At 40.3% G+C, this 16,593-nt stretch overlaps 1 pseudogene; it reads right to left on the bottom strand.

Annotated features, from left to right (window-relative positions):
- Nucleotides 1-1,435: 1,435 nt before the first annotated feature.
- Nucleotides 1,436-2,772, bottom strand: LOC150091404 (exosome complex component RRP45 pseudogene; annotated as a pseudogene).
- Nucleotides 2,773-16,593: the final 13,821 nt, after the last annotated feature.

Here is a 16,593-nt window from a genome sequence, read left to right as displayed (position 1 = left end):
TCCTAATCTCATTTTTGCTTTCCCAGTGTGTATGTCACACCAAACTGACTCAACATTGCACTGACCACCCATTTCAACTGGATGTCAGTGGCTTAGATTTTATGTTTCTTCACTAAAAGCATAACCCCCTCTTTCCCCGCTCCAATCCTGTCTGCCCTTTCTGTACACATTATACTCCCCATATTCAAATTCTGCATCACTTATATCTGAGTGTCAGCATGTCTCTGATGTCCTAACAATGTCTGCATTTGATGTCTTGTCCAACACTTTAAATAATTCATCAAATTTATTTTCTATGCTCCTAGCATTGATGTTGTTATTCGGTTTTTAGGAGCATTAGCAACTAGGGCCATATTGCTCCGGGGATATGCGGTGGTGATTCCCTGACCTTTCCGCATCCTCCGTATTTGGTGGTCACGGGCTCGAACCCCGGTCTAATCAAGAAACGTGTGCTACGCACTGCCGCTCCTGCCCACCTGGCAACAGAGGCGCCTAGCATTGGTGTACATGTGCCTGTTCTTACTCTTACTGACTCTAACACAGCCTATATGTATGAGTGTACAGTAAAAATAAAGCTATTTCCCTTTCTCTTCCAAAATACTGCATATAACAATTGACTGTGCACACACATATATATAAAGTGACTTGAACAACATCCTGTGCCTTTACTATTCTTAAAGATAACTATAAACTAGGGGTTTCCTCTCCATGAAATAGAAAAAAAAAAAAAAACTTGGTAAAAAATATATCAAAAATAACAAGAAATTTGGAAAGACCATAATTTAATTAGCTTTTGAATCCATTCTTTTAGAATTTTGTGATATTATAAAGTTAGTGGGAACTTGGAAAGTTATCAGTTAATATCACAGAATTGAGTGATACTGAAAAACGGAGTGGCAACACCAGTCATACTGATAAACAAAATAATGCAAGAATGTCAACAGTTTGAATATGAAAGATAAGCTGTAAAAAATTAAATTGAGTAACATAAGACACTACAGTAAAATCTAATTCAGAATGAATGCTTACTTATTTCTACTGCTTATTTTAAAAATATTTTAGAGCTATAAATGCTTACTTCATATTATAAATTGATAAATGTTTCCTTTATAAATATTATAATAGTTTACTCTACGACATTCCATACCCTATTATGAGCCCACATTTCTAGATGTCTAATCAATTTTTAATGGTATACAGTAAATTCTCTCGTTTAAGAACCCCTTCTCCCCAAACAAATCTCCTTCAAAAACACTCTTAAATGCCAAAATCACATTACATGATGCCACTTTCAAAGGATAATTGGAAAGAACAGTGATAAAATGAAAGAATAAATCTGATATAAGGATAGTTTTAACCTGAAGAAAATGGCAACAGCAAAAACAACATATCACTACCAGTACACAGTCATAATTTTTTCACTTTAATAAGAATGTTACAAGAAGGCATTTTTTGAATACCAGCCTCGAGAAAAAACATGAGAATCATTCTCTTCTGATTCTGTACTTATATCTAATTGTTCTGGATTAAGTGTAGACAGTTCTTCTTCACTTTCTTCCCCTTCCTCTTCCTCCATTCCACCTTCTTTTTCCAGTTTTATTTGAATAGGTGGCTCTTCAGCTTCATTAACACGTTCTTGTTGTTCTTCTTCTTTAGTACTTTCTTGATAATCCCACAGAGGTGGTGGGCCTTCTCCTAAATGAGCTGTGCCAGGTCCAAGTACTGACACTTCTTCTGCAATTCCATTTTGCATTTCTTGTTCAGCAATTTCATTGTCTTTCACACTGCTTACCATAATTGTGAATGGAGTAGATACGTGCTTAGATGCAAGGATGGTACCAGTACGTAACATATGTGCAAATCCTACATCCAAACCAGCAGACCTTTTCTGATTTTCATCCTCCAAAGCTTTCTTGATGAGTTTTGTAATCTCTTGAGCTCTAAGGGCTGCAATTTTTGCACAATGTAGTATAATTTCTTTTGTAACCACCAGTGCCCCACTATGATGAAGCGAGCATATTTCCTGATGTGCATTAACACCTATTACCATTTTCCCATCTGATAGCCTCTCTTCATACTCTGTAGGATCGATAAGAATACATTTTTTCTCGCTAAAAAATGCAAATGTAATACAAAGTGGCATATGATGCAAATTTAAAGGAACTGGGGTACAGTCTTCTATGCTATGAATAGTCACTTCAGTCCCTATCACAGTTACACTGGGTCTTCTAAAGTGCAAAAGAGATGAAATAGTGGCGATTGTTGCAGATTCCAAAATATTCCCATCGTAATTAAGGGCGTGGACATCCACACGTATTGCCCATACTTTTTCTTCTGCAACAATACACAGAGATTCCAAGTCAATGCAACGTGAATCTCTTATACACCTCTCCAAATTCCTCGCACATTCAATTGCAAATTCTGATGGACGCCCAGGTTCAAAATTAGGCGCTGCCATAGGGGACAGTTCAAAATTTATGAATAAAACACCTTCTGCGGGTTTAGATGGCTTGGGTTGAATAACTTCGCAAGAAACCTGAGCTAACACTCTTGTATTACCTTGTATAATAAGGCAACATCCTCGTTCAACACCAAACAAAATATGGATATTCCTTCCTTTATTGAATTCACGACCATCGAGCCTCTTAAAATCTAACACTTGTAGGAGAAAATCCTTTTCGCAGTTCGAAGTCACAATTTCCTTCATGATTATGTATCTTGCCCCGTTTCGAAATTATAAAAATAACGCACTCTACAACTTAAACTTTCAATGAAAATACAAATTTCATTAGTAATAATACCATTCAATTTAACAACTTACAACATATCTTGTTCCAAACGCGTAGCATAGTACTGCCACATGTGGAAACTAAACGAAAACAAAAAAATAATTCACACCACACTCTCGTGACGGGCATCTTTTTACACTTTGTGGAAAAGATCTGAAATTCTATCCCATTTAGAAGGGGGGAAGATATGTGTGTTTTATTTTTTTATTTTTTTAAAAAGTAGTTTAGTTAGCTGGTACTAGATAGGATGACCAGATTTCCAGGGATAAAAATCGGTTCCAAACCTAGCTTCCTGCCGTGACGGACATGAAATACCGTTTCATTCATTAGTTACACTGACGCATACTACCGTAATTATAAGGCATACCAACCATCCGTTGATAGTTCATCACGTCTTACCTACGAATTACGTGCCAGACATAACCATAAATATGGTCGTAGGCGTTTGATGAGGATTGTATGTGACATTCCAAGCATTGAAATTTCCTAGGTCGACGATTACTGACGTGATCTGCAAAATGGAAGCGCACTGGTACAGAACGTCACGAAACGGCTCGAAAAACCTCCGATGCTGATGGAACGCGAAAAGACAGCCCCTTGAAAAGAATCGCCTGCTTGGAACACATGTCGACGTTTCTACAGCACACAGGCCCTCAGTAAGGCTATTGGTATAAATGTCAATACTAGAACAATGCACAGAATGTTGTATGATATGGGTTACCATTGTCGTGCAGCCGTCCTGAAGCCACATGCACACCAACTAATATCATGCTATTAACAACTAATATCATAGCTTGGTGTAGGGCCTACTATTCTTGGACCATAGACCAATGGAAAGGTGTGATTTGGAGGGACGAGTCACTGAACATGGTCTGCAGCTCTGACAGTTGTCTGGGTGTAGCGGATACCTGGAGAAGACTACCCACTGGATTGCATCGTCCCTCGGAGAGAGCGTGACCGCCTGGAGCCTCAACATTCATGGAGGAAATGCTGCTCCTCTAATAGAGGAAACATTCACGGAAGAAATGCTAAGGCTCCAGCATTCATGAAACCATGAATGCTGAGATCTAGCTAGACATCCTGGAAAATAATGCTAAACTAAGCATGTTCCCCGTTTCCCTGACTCAATTGTCAGGGAAACGGGGAACATGCTTTGTAAAAAGGATAGGTGGAACAGGACCAGGGTATGTCTGCCAGGGGCAAAGGTTGATGACGTTGTAGAGCAGATATCATCTTTTAAGGGCACAAAAGGTGATATAGTTGTACACGTTGGCACTAATGATATTAAGAGTAGCAGACCAGCGGAATTACTTAACAAGTACAGGTCACTGTTGAAAAAAAGCCGTGAAGTAGGGTTGAATTTGAAAGTGTCTGCAATTCTGACCAGACACGATAGGAGGGAGTATATGATGAGAGCCTTGTCGATCAATTCAGCCCTGGAAAGATTGTGCAAGGCTCAAGGGGTAGAATTTTTTTCAGCCTGGACTGTACTTGTTAACAGGAGAGATTGCTTCTACAGGGATGGGATACACTTAAATAGAAAGGGTGCAAGAATATTTGCTGATGCTATCGAGGCAGTGTTAGGTGGGTCGGAAAACTGCTAGCTTGGGGGGAGACAAAGACTAATGGATTAACAGTAGCCACGGGCAGAGGTGAAAGAGATTCTTGCACTGCTTCTATTGGAATGAGCAGAAGCCTGAAAAACAAGATGCAGGATATTTCAGAGACTGCTGGAAGTCATTGCGGTACAAGTAAACACATGGGTTGTGTTAGGGTAGCTAAGAATAGAAACAGGTGCATGTATACTTGCGTGTACACTAATGCTAGGAGTTTAGTAAATAAATTTGATGAATTTGAGGTATTACTCAAAACATCAAAGGCAGATATTGTTGGGATATCAGAGACGTGGTGTCACACAGATATAAGGAATGCAGAACTGGAATTTGGGGAGTACAACGTCTACAGAAAGGATAGACAGGATAGGAAGGGAGGAGGGGTTATGCTATTAGTTAAAAAACACATAAAATCCAAGGAAGTGAAGCCAGTTGACATCGCTGGACAGTGCAGTGTTGAGTCAGTTTTGTGTGACATAAGCATAGGTAAATCAAAATTGAGAGTAGGTGTGTGCTATAGGCCTAATGACTCTGATGAGTATAATAAGATACTGTACAGGGAAATAGAGTGGGCCAGTAAATCAGAGAGTCTTATAATGGGGGATTTTAATTTCCCAGATATTGACTGGAATTTGTGGATTGGTCACTCACACACTAGCAAGGCTTTTGTGGATTTATTGGATGATTGTTTTCTACACCAGCATGTTCGGGAGGCAACTAGAGGGAGTAATACTCTTGATCTGATTATCAGTAGTGATTCTTCATGCATTAGGAATCTGCAGATAAATGAACCACTGGGTGGCAGTGATCACAGTGTGCTGAAGTGGGATTTACTCAAGGAGGTAACTACCATCAGAGGTAAAGGGAAGGGTTTTTGCTTTCGTAAAGGAGACTATGCTGGTCTGAGACAGTATTTAAATTCTATACAGTGGGACCAACTGATGATGTTACCAACAGCAAATTCAAAATGGGAAGCATTCAAGGAACTAATCTTGGAAGCTACCAGGCTTTACATACCAACCAAGAAATATTGTTCAAGGTTCAGGCCTAAATGGTTGTCAGATGAACTAATGAGACATATGGCAGAGAAGAAAAATGCATGGGATACATACAAATTAATGGGTGACGTGGAAGCCTATGATAGATATAAGTTGGTCTGTAACCAAGTCACAAAGGAGATTAGGCAGGCAAAGGCAGATTATGAGAAATCCTTGGCAAAGGATGCAAAGAAAAACAGAAAAGAGTTCTTTACCTATTTAAACTCAAGAAGGAAAGGGATGAATCAGATTGGTCCACTGGATGTTGATGGTTCAACAGTTGAGGATCCAGCTCAGGTGGCTAACAATCTAAACGAGTATTTTGCATCTACATTCACACATGAGGAGTTATTCAGGAAGGGGAATGTCGTAGGTGAAGTAAACATTGGCAGTGAGCTAGATGATTTTCTAATAACTGAGAGGAAAGAGGAGGAGAAATTGTTGAGGATAAACATAAAAAAGGCACCCGGGGTGGATGGGATCTATCCAGTTATATTAAAGGAGGCAGCAAAGGAAGTAAGCAAACCCCTAGCCATAATTATGAGAGCTTCTTTGGACTCAGGGGAGGTACCCATGGACTGGAGATGTGCAAATAACCCCAATTCACAAAGGAGGATCAAAGGCTGACACAAGTAATTATAGACCTGTTAGTTTAACTTCGGTTCCAGGAAAATTAATGGAGGCACTGGTTAAAGAAGCACTGCAGGATCATCTGGACAAGAATTCAGTTATAGCTCAGACACAGCATGGGTTTGTTAAGGGCAGGTCTTGTCTGACCAATTTGATTGGATACTATGATGTAGTCACAAAAGAACTGGATGCAGGGAATAACTTTGATATTATATATTTGGATCTTAGAAAGGCTTTTGATACTGTTGCGCATGGAAGACTGCTGCACAAATTGGAGAAGTGTGGCATTCGAGGCAAATTGCTGCTATGGATAAAGGGATGGTTGAGTGGCAGAAGACAGAGAGTGGTAATCAATGGACACTGCTCAACGTGGACTAATGTTATTAGTGGAGTTCCTCAGGGTTCAGTGTTGGGTCCATTGTTGTTTTCTGTATTTATAAATGATATTGATGATGGTGTATCAGGCTTAATGTCCAAGTTTGCAGACGATACAAAGGTTGGCAGGGTTGTTAAGGACACTACTGATACTATGCTGCTGCAACAGGATTTGGAAAGGTTGAGCAGATGAGCTGAGAGGTGGCAAATGAAGTTTAACCTTGACAAATGTAAAGTACTACATACGGGAAACAGTAACCCCAGATCAACGTATCAACTCTGTGGTACTACGCTGACAGTGGTAGAGAATGAAAAGGACCTGGGGGTAATTGTGCAGGCAGATATGAAGTTCTCTGAGCAGTGCAGACGAGCTGCAAGAGTAGCTCATGGTGTCTTGTCAATGATATACAGGAATTTTTCTAGCAGGGACAGGGATGTGATTATTCCCTTGTATAAGGCATTGGTCAGGCCACACCTTGAGTACTGTATACAGGTCTGGAGGCCTCATTTCAAGAAGGATGTAGAGCTGCTGGAACGAGTACAGAGAAGGGCAACAAGATTAGTGAATGGAACAAAGGGTTGCTCTTACGAAGAAAGGCTTAAGTTTTGCAAATTACAGAGCCTGGAGACTAGGCATCGCCGAGGTGATCTGATAGAGGTGTACAAGGCTTTGAATGGCTTGAGCATGCTCAATGCCGATGGAATTCTTCCTCTTGCTCAGAATAATCACCTGAGAGGGCATAAATTCAAATTGAGGAAGGACGGATGTCGGATAGATGTGCGGAAATTCGCCTTTAGCCAGCGGGCAGTTGGTTTGTGGAATAGACTTCCATCGCTTGTTGTTGAAGTTGATAGCCTAAACAAATTTAAGGCTCAGCTGGACAGGTATATCGAACGAATTGAGGGGTGAAATGGGAGTAGTGGTTGTTTTTTTTTTTTTTCTTTTTTTTTGGCTGATGCTGAATAAGCTTGCTTTCTTGCATCATATGCCTCTACCAATGCTAATGCTAACTACATTGTGGTAGCAAGCCGTGGAAGGTCCTGCATCAGCATGACAGTCAATCTCATAAACCTCGCGTTGTGGTGCACCGGTGCGAATCGTCGTTGGGTAAGTATGAGAAGAAAATGCCCAAAAAGCAGAGCGGAACTTGTGGAATTTGGAACGCCAATAGGCAGAAAATATCGGAGGACATTTACAAAGAACTGGTGGTTGTTGTTGTAAGGTTTTAGGTGCATCAATAACTTAAGCCATATTGCTCCATATATAATTAGTCTGTAGATTGTGTGTTTTCTAAAATCGATTTGCTCTTTGTTGGATGAAAAACTATGCTAATTCTCTTGAGACCCGACTCAGACATTGTGAAGAGACCCATAAAAATTCCTCTCGTCATTGACAGGATTGAAACTCTAGTCTTTTCCACCTGGTGCAGGGAGGACGGTGATTATACCAACCAATGCGGGCAAAAATGATTGGTGGAGAAAGTTACACAGATCTAGTGGCTATCATAAAGACTAAAAGTTTAGGGATACGTTATTACTTTGTATGTGAATAAAGGTGATTTTTAGATATGCAGGTGCCTGAATAATAACGGTGTGGAAGTTTATTTACGAATACACTGTATTACCAAAACTACTAAGCCATTAAGAGAAAACACAAAACCAAATTTATGTTCTGCGTCAGATAATAGCATCGTAGAGCAGCAGCATTACGGATAAAGATTTTTTCTGGAGCAAGACCAGCAGCACACGTGAGGGCGATAAAACTGATTTGAGTACACGAGTTCCAGAAATTATTTCAATCCTAGAAAAAGATAATGATTTCATTTAGAGTTCTCCAACGGAACTACTTTTAAGTGGATAAAAGCAAATACAGTGATTAGTAAGTTGCTTTTAAATTGCGTAAGTCATTCTTGCATCATTTTGTTAGCCACACATGATAAGTGGAATTCTGTAACAATTTAAAGCTATAATTGGGGATCGTATTAATTTTAACGTGCAACCTATGCGATAGATCATTGTCCTGATGCGACACCTTCTATGATAAACAATCCACGTCTTCGGAATTTTATTTTTTCAAGTAGCTGTCTGGTGTGCTTAGGTCGCTGTTCTCCCATTATGTATCTATTTTCAATGAGTCTGTCGTTATAATGCGGTAGTAGCAGTTGGCTTTAAGGAGCATCAGCAACTAAGGTTTACACATAGTGTAAACTGTATATAAATTGCGTGTGTTATGCGGTCGATTTTCTTTGTTTCCTGGATGAAAAATCTGAGTTTCTGTGAAAGAAAAAATGCTACCCTCGCCTGAGACCGACTAACTCAACTAAATTGTGTAAAGGGCCCATAAGATTTCCTCATGTCATCCAACTGGGCTTGAACAACTCAGGTCTTTTCCACCCGGTGCATGAAGGAAGGCGATTCTACCAACTGTGCCATCCACGACGACCGTTATTATGCCCTTTCTAACATTGGAAAAAAGGAAATAAACAAAGCAACACTTCTTTTTTTTTTTTTTTTTTTTGTGTTAAAAAAAGTAGAATCAAGATATTTAGGCTTCTTTTAACTATTTTTTTTTTTTTTTTTGTTTTTTCTGGAACGAAGTAATGGATCAATTTTCCTTTCTCGATTATTAATCCAATAAATTAGTTTCATTATCATCTATTGTGTATGGTTATGTATGGGCACCTGACACTTTCTTTGCTACATGGCAATTCCTTCATGTCTACAGATTTCTGGAGAGTATCCTGAAACCTTCGTATGATATACCCATCATGCTATTATATTTCCAATAAATACCTTTGGCCTGAAACTTTATATTCTGCTTCGAATTAATGTTTTCTGGATAGAGGCAGTTAGAAATTCTTCACTTCTTGAACGGTTTTCGGTGTCTGTTCATTTACGCTCTTAAATTACCTTAAAATTAAAACATTTTACCAATTGTTCACATTTAATATTAATTAATTTCTCTAAGAGTTTAGCCTTTCATATGCAATTATATTTTGACAGTTGGAAAAGCTTTACTAATAGAGGACACTTTTGTTACTTATTCTCGGTGGGCACCACCACCCAGACGGTTCCGTTTCAAAGTTACTTGGCCTTTCATCGGTGGGTGGAAGGTACCCTGGTATTGAGGACATATTACTATATATAGAGAAAAAAAAAAATATATTTCATTAAATAGCATTAGCATTAGTAGAGGCATTTGATGCAAGAAAGCAAGCTTATGCAGCATCAGCCAAAAAAAAAAAAAAAAAAAACCACTTCCACTTCACCCCTCTGTTCGTTCAAAATACCTGTCCACCTGAGCCTTAAACTTATTTAGGCTATCAACCTCAACTACAAGGGATGGAAGTCTGTTCCACCAAGCAACAACCCGCTGGCTAAAGGCAAATTTCCGCACGTCTATCCTACATCTGTCTTTCCTCAATTTGAATTTATGCCCTCTCAGGTGATTATTCTGAGCAAGAGGAAGAATCCCATCAGCATTGAGCATGCTCAAACCATTCAAGGCTTTATACACCTCTATCAGATCACCTCGCTCGTGCCTCGTCTCCAGACACTGTAATTTGCAAAACTTAAGCCTTTCTTCGTAAGAGCACCCCTTTGTTCCATTCACTAATCTTGTTGCCCTTCTCTGTACTCGTTCCAGCAGCTCTACATCCTTCTTGAAATGAGGCCTCCAGACCTGTATACAGTACTTTAGGCGTGGCCTGACCATTACCTTATACAAGGGAATAATCACCTCCTTATCCCTGCTGGAAAAATTCCTGTATATCATTGACAATACTCCATGATCTACTCTTGCAGCCCGTCTGCACTGCTCAGAGAACTTCATATCTCCCTGCACAACCACCCCCAAGTCCCTTTCATTCTCTACCATTGTCAGTGTAGTACCACAGAGTTGATACATTGCTCTGGGGTTGCTGTTTCCCATGTGTAGTACTTTACATTTGTCAATGTTAAACTTCATTTGCCACCTCTCAGCCCATCTGCTCAACCTTTCCAGATCCTGCTGCAGCAGCATAGTGTCAGTAGTGTCCTTGAAAACCCTGCCAACCTCTGTATCGTCTGCAAACTTGGGCATTAACCTTGATATACCATCATCAATATCATTTATAAATACAGAAAACAATAATGGACCCAGCCCTGAGGGACTCTACTAATAACATTAGTCCACGATGAGCAGTGTCCATTGATTACCACTCTCTGCCTTCTCCCCCTTAACCACCCCTTTATCCATAGCAGCAATTTGCCCCCAATGTCACACTGCTCCCATTTGTGTAGCAGTCTTCCATGTGCAACAGTATCAAAAGCCTTTCTAAGATCCAAGTATATAATATCAAAGCTATTCCCTGCATCCAGTTCTTTTGTGACTACATCATAGTTTCCAATCAAATTGGTCAGGCAAGACTTCCCCTTAACAAAACCATGCTGTGTCCGAGCTATAACTAAGTCTTGTCTAAATGATCCTGCAGTGCTTCTTTAACCAGTGCCTCCATTAATTTTCCTGGAACAGAAGCTAAGCTCACAGGTCTATAATTACTTGTGTCAGCCTTTGGTCCTCCTTTGTGAATTGGGGTCACATTTGCACATTTCCAGTCTATGGGTACCTCCCCTGAGTCCAAGGAAGCTCTCATAATTATGGCTAAGGGTTTGCTTACTTCCTTTGCTGCCTCCTTTAATATAACTGGATAGATCCCATCCACCCCGGGTGCCTTTCTTGTGTTTATCTTCAACAGTTTCTCCTCCAATTTACTCCCAGTTATTTCAAGATTCTGTAGCTTACTGCTAGAGTTGAATACACCTCTGGCGTTCCCCTCGCTGAATAACTCCTCATGTGTGAATGTCGATGCTAAATATTCATTTAGTTTGTTAGCTACCTGAGCAGGATCATCAACAGTTGACCCATCAATATCAAGTGGACCAATCTGATTCATCCCCTTCCTTCTAGACTTTACATAAGTAAAAAACTCTTTGCTGTTTTTCTTTGCATCCCTTGCCAAGAATTTCTCGTAATCTGCCTTCGCCTGCCTAACCTCCTTTGTAACTTGGTTGCATATCAACTTGTATCTATCATAGGCTTCTGTGTCATGTGTTAATTTGTAAGTATCGCATGCATTTTTCTTCTCTGCCATATGCCTCATTAGTTCATCTGACATCCATTTTGGCCTAAACCTTGAACAAAATTTTTTTGTTGGTATGTAAAGCCTAGTAGCTTCCAAGATAACTTCTTTGAATGCTTCCCATTTTGAATTTGCTGTTGGTAACATCATCAGTTGGTCCCACTGTATAGAATTTAAATACTGTCACAGTCCATCGTAGTCGCCTTTACGGAAGCAATAACCCTTCCCTTTACCCCTAATGGTAGTTACCTCTTTGAGTAAATCCCACTTCAGCACACTGTGATCACTGCCACCTAGTGGTTCATTTATCTGCAGATTCTTAATGCATGAAGAATCACTGCTGATAATCAAATCAAGAGTATTACTCCCTCTAGTTGCCTCCCGAACATGCTGATGTAGAAAACAATCATCCAATAAATCCACAAAAGCTCTGAGAGTGTGTGAGTGACCAGCCCCCAAATTCCAGTCAATATCTGGGAAATTAAAGTCTCCCATTATAAGACGCTCTGATTGACTGGCCCACTATTTCCCTGTACAGTTTCTTATTATACTCATCAGAGTAATTAGGCCTATAGCACACTCCTACTCTCAATTTTGATCTCCCAATGCTTATGTCACACCAAACTGACTCAACACTGCACTGTCCAGCGATGTCGACTGGCTTCACTTCCTTGGTTTTTATGTGTTTCTTAACTAATAGCATAACCCCTTCCCCCTTCCTATCCTGTCTATCCTTTCTGTAGACGTTGTACTCCCCAAATTCCAGTTCTGCATCCCTTATATCTGTGGGACACGTCTCTGATATCCCAACAATATCTGCCTTTGATGTTTTGAGCAATACCTCAAATTCATCAAATTTATTTACTAAACTCCTAGCATTGGTGTACACGCAAGTATACCTGCACCTGTTTCTATTCTTAGCTACCCTAACACAACCCATGTGTTTACTTGTACCGCAATGGCTCCCAGCAGTCTCTGAAATATTAAGCATCTTGTTTTTCAGGCTTCTGCTCATTCTAATAGAAACAGTGCAAGAATCTCTTTCACCTCTGCCAGTGGCTACTGTCAAACTATTGGTCTTTGTCTCCCCCCAAGCTAGCAGTTTTCCGACCCACCTAACACTGCCTCGATAGCATCAGCAAATATTCTTGCACCCTTTCTATTTAAGTGTATCCCATCCCTGTAGAAGCAATCTCTCCTGTTAACAAGTACAGTCCAGGCTGAAAAAAATTCTACCCCTTGAGCCTTGCACAATCTTTCCAGGGCGAATTGATCGACAAGGCTCTCATCATATACTCCCTGCTATCGTGTCTGGGCAGAATTGCAGACACTTTCAAATTCAACCCTAATTCTCGGCTTTTGTTCAACAGTGACCTGTACTTGTTAAGTAATTCTGCCGGTGTCCTACTCTTAATATCATTAGTGCCAACGTGTACAACTATATCACCTTTTGTGCCCTTAAAAGATGATATTCGCTCTACAACGTCATCAACCTTTGCCCCTGGCAGACATACCCTGGTCCTGTTCCACCTATCCTTTTTACAAAGCAAGTTCCCCGTTTCCCTGACAATAGAGTCACCAACAACTACTAGTTCCTTCGGGACCAGCGCATTCTGCCTTGGGGGTTATGTTTATGTCACGTGATGCCCAAGCGCAAGCTCTGGCGCATTGATGTGGGCAGCTGAGAGCTTGATGGGCCCCTCAATTTAGTTTCTTCGAGGGCATCCACCCTGTCCTTCAAGCTCTCATATAGGCCCACAAGAACGCTCAGTTGTTGCCTGATATCGATACACTCCTTGCATCGCGCACACACAAAGACATCCCTCATGGCAGTATCATGTCCCGTACCCGATTGCTCTGCAAACATCAAGCAAACAGTGCATTTTATAAGGCTGTGAGTCAGAGGACAACTGCCCCCATCAGTTCTGCTCTGAGCCACAGCACTTCCATTAGCTTGAGCCTTTTGCTTTGCTACTCTGGTCTGAGTCATGATTCTATTAATTAATTAATTATCTTATGTTATTAATTATGTTAAATATAATTAATTATATTACGTTTGTAATCTAAGTCGTTATATGTATTTATTTAAAAGTACAATTTAACTGCTAACGAAGTTCAACTAACGCTATCTAGTACTATATAAATATCACAAAGGCGGGAAAGTTACAAACGGTAAATCTAAGGACACTTAAGTATTAATTAACTTTCAAATCTCGCTGTCTCAATTCAGAATAAACTAACGATCCTTACTAGGTCTATAAGCTACTTACAGAAATAATTCGATGTAAAAAATATTCAATCAAGCGGCTAAATATGGCTAAAGAACTTCTCGTTCAGCGGAGTTGCAAACACGTGGATACCCTTACCGATACTTTTATGCAATTACATATTCCTAAATTGGCAGCAGCTTCAATTAATGTTTTTATTAATTTATTTCTTTGTATTAATCTAAATTCACCTCCTATTTTTCAGTGCTGTGAGTTGATTTGGCCACCGGATTCAAAGCACTACACTGTGCTGCCATTTTATTAGGTACACCTACCTAGTAGTGCCTTGCACCTCACTTAGCCTTCAAAACAGCCTGAATTCGTCTAGGCAAGATGCTGAAAAACGTTGTGCAGGAATGGAGTACCATGCAGACATGAGTGTGTCAAGCAGTAACTTGAGATTCGACGGAGGTGTAGGTCTGCCGTGAACAGCTCATCCCAAAGATATTCAATAGGATAGAGATCCGCGGAATGAGCGGACCACAGCAGCAAAGAAAAGTCATTGTCATGTTCCTGGAACCATTCCATAGTGATTCGGGCTTTGTGCACCTGCGCATTTTCCTGCTGGAAGTAACCATCTGACTGAGCATAAACTGTCAACATGAACGGATGCACTTTGTCAGCAACGATGTTTATGTACAATGTGGCATTCAGACATGAATCTATAGGTATCAATGGACACAACATGTGCCAAGAAACCATTGCCCACCTCATAACACTGCCTCCCAACACCTTGCACAATAGTCATCAGATATGACGGGTCGATGAATTCATGTTGTGTTCGCCAAATTCTGAAACTTCCATCAACATGATGCACCAGGAACTTTGACTCGTCAGACCAAGCAACTGTTTTCCAAACCTCGATAGTGCCCACAGCAAGCGTGCTCTCTTGTTCTTAACTGATAACAAAGGTACGCGATGTGGCCCATTTGCGACAAAGTGCGACTAGTGGTCTGTTGCTACATTTTGTTCTGCGCACCAAGGTTGTATTGTGACGTGATGTGCGACATTGTAGCCCGTCTCTTTGCTTGCACAATTCTAGCCGTCCTCCTCTGACCTCTCTCTCATCAACAAGTGATTTTCTTCCACAGGAGTGCCGTCGAGAGGATGTTTACTGTTCGTTGCACCATTCTCGATACACCCTTGAAGCTGTTGTGTGAAAAGTTCAGAACTACCGTTTCAGAGATTGTGTGTCCAGCACATCTTGCACCTACTACCATACCACGTTCGAAGTCCATCAGATCACTCCTCTTCCCCATTCTTGCTACGGTTTGTACGCTTAACTTATACTAGTTGTTCGCTACATTTATATCCACAACTGTGTTCATGTGACTTGCAACGTTATGGGAAAAACCATTTGTGTGCACAGCAGGGGTGTACCTAATGAAGTGGCAGCACAGTGTATTACTACTGCATGTGTCCGTTATGCACCAAAGGAACTAACAGACACAATATACGGATGCAACACTATATTGCATATATAAATTACTTATATTCTGTTGTCGATTTGCGTTTGCTGGAAAAACTTGAGTTTCCCTGAGATGAAACCAGCTTCCTTCGCAAGAGACCGATTGACTAATCCACATTGCGATAAAAGCCCATAAATTCCAAGCATCATTGACGTAATTCGAACCCTGGCATTTTCCACTTTGTGTGAGACAGTGCTTATATTTCCACAGTAAAGTTTATGCATGTGTAACAGGAAACAAGAAACAACTTAACTAAGCAGTTAACGCTTCATCTATAAACCTGTAATAAGAGCGATGTGGCACGCCTTTGTATGTTGTTGTTCTTGTAGGATTTTAGGAGCATCAGCGACTAAGCCCATATTGCTCTGTGTATGTTATCTATAAATTGCATGTGTTCTAAGGTCGATTTTCTGTTTGGTGGATAAAAAATCCGAGTTTCCATGGGGCAAAAAATTCCATTCTTCCTTTGCTTGAGATCGACTGACTCAGCCACGTTGGGAAAAAAGGCCTGTAAAAATCCCTCCTCTCATCAACGGGGCTCAAAGTCAGGTCTTTTCTACCAGGTGTCGGGAGGACGGCGATCCGATCCTATCAACTGTACTACCCACGAATTCTTTGTATGTTTATGTTTTCATTTCCATGAGCTTTGTAAAGGAGTATAGAAACTCGATTGCTCTTCCTGCTTTATACGGAGTAGAGTTAGCATATTTGGTGCTGTTGTTTTTTTTGGCCCTGCATCTCGGTGTTTTAGTGGCAAGGCCACTAAGGTGAAGAGGAGCCAGAATATTATGTCTATATTTGTTTGCAATTTTCGCGTAGATTACCTATTTGGTTGACGAAAATTGAGTTCCAGGAGACAAAAATAACCAAAACTCTAGTGCCCAAGACCGACGACTTCAGCAACCGTGTTTAAAATCCCTTAAGAATTTGTTCTGTCACAACAAGGTCGAACCTAGTTTTAAAGGGAAGTGTGGTGAAAGTTGAATCAGTTGGGTCCAAAATGAGAATTAAGCGGACACTTCTGAAATGCTGATAGAAATCAACTTTGAATCACTCGATGTGTAATTTAAACACAAACTCATTAAAACTACAGAATGTGTATTCATAAATGAATTAAAAGAACCTTCGTCACTACAAGAGGGACACAGTTCAATGATGACTGAGAAAAAACAAAAGCTAGACACCCGTGCAGATATCAAGATCTCAAGGATGTGAATAAAGTGAATTTGAAAAATGTTCTATGAAAACTACAGGTGATCCAGTGAGTTGGTTTTACCACTGAATAATTCACAG

Source organism: Mastigoproctus giganteus, chromosome 1 (genome assembly GCF_048544385.1).
Source record: "Mastigoproctus giganteus isolate SK-2022 chromosome 1, ASM4854438v1, whole genome shotgun sequence".
NCBI classification, from domain to species: domain Eukaryota; kingdom Metazoa; phylum Arthropoda; class Arachnida; order Uropygi; family Thelyphonidae; genus Mastigoproctus; species Mastigoproctus giganteus.
The sequence above is the reverse complement of the archived record's forward strand: the minus strand, read 5'-3'. Positions and strand labels throughout refer to the sequence as shown.